General features: G+C 40.0%; 1 pseudogene; it reads left to right on the plus strand.

The window, feature by feature from the left end:
• Positions 1–286: 286 nt before the first annotated feature.
• On the plus strand, positions 287–3,671 carry LOC121458666 (annotated as a pseudogene).
• Positions 3,672–4,600: the final 929 nt, after the last annotated feature.

Below are 4,600 nucleotides of genomic sequence, written 5' to 3' on the forward strand. Positions count from 1 at the left end.
ATGTCTGCTCCTGGATGATGGGCATTGAAGAGGCTCGTTATGGAGTTTGATAGCCATTTGGGCAAGAAACTGCTCTTCCCTGGACTATTGCATAAACTGGACACAGAGAACCCACAGAGAGAGGACTACTGAACTTGCCTAAAGGTGAGATGATCTTTTGGGGTTCCTGATTCATGAAGGAGTCTGCGAGACATTCTGCAGGACACAGCAGATAGTGACTGAACTGCCTTTGAAATTTCCTGCTTCATGGAAATGTCTCTGGATACTATGGGCCTGTAGGCCGAAGATGGATGTCCCGACGGTACAGGGTACAGAGGAACTTTTGGTGACTGTTTAGGCAGCAAAGTGTCTCTGTCATTTCTAGAGTTTTGAAAGTTGCTTATTTCTTGTTTACTTAGGTAATATTATATCCTTCTGGAGTCTTTGATGCAGTTGAAGAATAGATAACAGGCTCCAAAACCACAGAGAAACCCTGTCTCGAAAAAACAAACAAACAAAAAAAAAAGAATAGATAGTTAAGTTGTTCTCTTTTGTTTGATAAAGATAAATAGATGTAAATATTGGAATTTTTACTTGATAACTGTTTTGTTATATTTAATTTTGCTATGTTAAAGTTAAAGCCTTCCTTTTTTGATTGAACAGAAAAAGGGGAAATGATGGAGGAAGGTCATTGGTTAAAGAAACTGCTTGCCCTGATAGGTTAGTGGAGTAAACAGAACAGAATGCTGGGAGGAAGAGGAAGTGAGCTCAGAGACGCCATGCTTCCCTCTCCTGGGCAGACGTGATAGCTCTGCTCTCTGAGGCAGACACACGCGATGAAGCAAGCCACCAGGTCAGACATGTTGAATCTTTCCCGGTAAGACCAGTGCCACACAGTTTATTAGAGATGGGTTGATCGGGATATCAGAATTAGCTAAAGCTAATGGGCCAAGCAGTGTTTAAATGAATACAGTTTGTGTGTTGTTATTTCGGGGTATAAGCTAGCCAGGTGGTGGAGGTGCTGGGGACGCAGCCCTGCCACTCATATTACTATACTTTACCAATAATTGAAAATGGGTTTGGTGAAAAGGGCTTGATGTAGGAGGGTCATGCCAATGTGTTGCTTTCATTGGTTAATTAATAAAGAAACTACTTGGCTTGATAGGTCAGAACACAGGTGGGTGGAGTAGACAGAACAGAATGCTGGGAAGGGAAGTGGGTCAGTCGCCATGAAGCCAGCCGCCAGGTCAGACATGCTGAATCTTTCCTGGTAAGCTACCGCCTGGTGGTGCTACACAGATTACTAAATATGGGTTAAAGCAAGATGTGAGAATTAGCCAATAAGAGGGTAGAACTAATGGGCCAGGCAGTGTTTAAAAGAATACAGTTTCCATGTAATTATTTTGGGTAAGGCTAGCTGGGTGGCGGGAAGTGACCCGCCACACTTTCTACAGAGTTGCATCCATCTCTACACTACAAGGGCTGTTTCACCAAAATTTACAATATTCTCTTGAAGTTTTCTGATGTTGTTACTTTACAGAAAATAGTTTTGATTACTGAAAGCATCTCATTCTCTTATGATAAAGAAAATGATGTCTGTTGGGATCAATTACCATGTTGTTACCTATTCTTGGTGATTGAACCCAAGTTTGCATCAGAGTGAGAAAATGAAAACTTTTTAAATGAAATTTCACGAGAAGAGATTTTTAAAGAATCAGTGTACATGTAAAGTAACTTGATTTACTCTAACTGCTTTATAAGTCCCAAGCAGTTTTGGAAATGAGGTTACTGCTATTTTTTTTGTGTATGTTTGTGCATGATAGAGACTATCTTACATATATATATATGTGTGTGTGTGTGTGTGTGTGTGTGTGTGTGTGTGTGACTTACAAAAAGGGAGTTTGTCAGATCTGCTGAATTGGGAATAGTAGAAATTTATTAACCTCCCAACTTGCATGTAGGTATTTGAACTCAGGTCATCCACAAAAAGAATATGTGCTGAGTCACCTTACAAGGCACTTAAAACCTTTTCTCCAATAAGTCAAGTCTTTCTCAGATTAATGAAAACAAGAAAAACAAAACATAAAAAAGAAAAAATGATCCTTATAAAGATGATCTAAAAATTATAATTTTGTGTATGATAAGTTTCGACCATTAAATGAATACAAATAGCTTTGCCCAATAACTTATAACTGGACAGCCGATAACAAACCAATATTCACAGTGGGAACACTCAGAAGGCTCAAGGGATAATGTATTTATCATACCAACACTTAAGTAGCAAAGATTTCAATATGAAGATAGAAACAACTGGAAAACACAGATACACCAGGAAATGGAAAGAGGCAGGCACCTAAGAAGAAAAAAGCAGTCTTGCAACAGAAACTTTCCAAAAAAATAATAATGACCTGATAAATTTAGAAATTTTCTGAATAAAATTGATGAAGGCCCATTATTTTCAAGATAATCAATAATATATTTGCATTACAGTTAGATTATAGAAAAATAGTATCTCATTTATGTAATATGACATCTATACTTTCCACAATGATACATAAATCAAAAATGTGCACAACTTTTGTGAAAGAATTAAGGGGAAAGAAATAAAAAGGCAAAAGCAGTGACAGAAATATATAGTCAACTTTTAATCAAAAGACCAAAGAAATCTTGGGCAAGGAAAAGTGTGATCTTGACCAATGTTACCCAGCTACCTTTGATTATATGTGTACAGAAATTAAATAAACACAAACTGCACAACTTTCACAAAGTTATCTCAAAGTGACCCTTAAACTATTGTTTCTGACCTCCAATTACTGATCTGTCTTACGAAGATAGAAACCTCATGATATTGATGTTCTCTTTGCAAACAGAGGAGATCTCTTTTGATGGCTCTCCAGCCCCTTGTGATTTTTTCTGGTTTCAGATAAATGCTGCTCCACTGATGCCCAATCCCAAACAACCTAGAATAAAGATTTAAGGAGCAGTGGGGGAAGAGGTGGTTGGAGATTTGTGCCTGAGAGTGGGCCTGGGGCCTTTGGGGAGGCTGGAAGGGAGATCCAGGGGTGCAGGGGACTATGGGAACAGCCTGCCCAAGGAGCCCTGGTCCTGTTTCCTCTCTCTACAGGTTCTGGGAACACCTGGGGAGCCCCTGGTAGCCAAGAGCAGGAGGAAGAGCTGGGACTACTTAAGGTGGATCCCACGGATAACATCATTGAGGGCCCAGAGCTAGAAGTGATCAAAGCTTCAGGGAGTCAGGGAGATGGTGGAAGAGGATGAGGAGCTACAAAATGAGGTAGAGAAGCAGATGAATGAGAGTACAACCCCAGGCAATGCTGGCTCAGTAATCACATCTCTAGAGGAGAAGACGGAGGCTGATGCCAGTTCCATCTATGTTGGCAATGTGGACTACAGTGCAATAGCAGAAGAGCTGGAAGCTCACTTTCATGGCTGTGGTTCATTCAACGGTGTTACTACAGTCTGTGACAAATTTAGTGGTCTTGCCAAAGGGTTTGCATATATAGAATTATTAGACAAAGGGTTAGTGAGGACTTCCCTGACTTTAGATGATTCCTTGTTTTGAGGGAGACAGATCAAGGTGATTCCCGTCAGCACAACTGATGGGTTTCCCATGTGCCCCATACCATGACAAAACTACCAATTACAACAGCTCATAGTCTTGATTCTGGGATTAAAAAAAAAATTAAAAGAAAAGAAAGAAAAACAAAATTTGGAAAAAATATTTTTTTAAAAAAGATATACTGTGGAAGGGATAGAATTCCATAACTAACTTAGGAGGGACATGCTCTGGGTAGTAGGGTAGGCCCAGGGAGAGGGGTAGAGGTGACATGTTCCCTCTGGAGATTTGATATGGACATTTCTCAAATGTGCAACCTGCACCCTGTTTTCCTGCTCCACTTCACTCTCTTTGTGTCTGCTAAGGGTAGGTGGGCACGGGTGGTAGGAGCACTTATTTTTACCCAGAGCTCTGGAAGGGCACCAATCTGTTCAGCTTGTTACCTACCCTCATCTTATCTATGCCTTTTGCAGTCCCTGCCTGCTTCTGATTTCCCAGGGCTAGGAACACCCTATCCTTCTTTCCTCAGGGCTCCAGCCTCTCCAGTTTGTCTGGTCAATTATTTTGTTTGCTTCTTTGTTTATTTTTCTGTCTTGAGTGTCTTTCTTTGCAGGTTTTTGTAGCAGAAAGAACTCACTCCCAGTGGATTCAGAGTAAATTCCACTTACCCCCGGGGAAATATACTACTTTGTTTTGGAAAGTTTTACAGTGTTTTTTTTTTTGTTGTTGTTGTTTATCAGGTGTTCTTCTTTTGTTTTACTTCTTTCTTTACATTTTTCCCTTTTATTTGGAGGGCATGGGAAGAAGAGGGAATAAGGAGGTGGGAGCTGGATTTTGTTGATTTTTTAAAACTCATTTTCAAGGGATGGGGTTTTTTAAAATAATGTGTCATGAAGAATGTTGTCTATGGAAAACAAAAAAATGGTTTAAAATTTATTTTCTGCTACAAGAATTATGGCTTAAGGTGTGGATTGTGCTCTAACTACCTGCCCAACACAATGCACACCTGAGAAATCTCTGCAGATCAGAAACTCCTTTGTCCCCTGG

This window comes from Microtus oregoni, unplaced genomic scaffold (genome assembly GCF_018167655.1).
Source record: "Microtus oregoni isolate MIOR12 unplaced genomic scaffold, Mior012 000018F_ref0000195, whole genome shotgun sequence".
NCBI lineage: Eukaryota > Metazoa > Chordata > Mammalia > Rodentia > Cricetidae > Microtus > Microtus oregoni.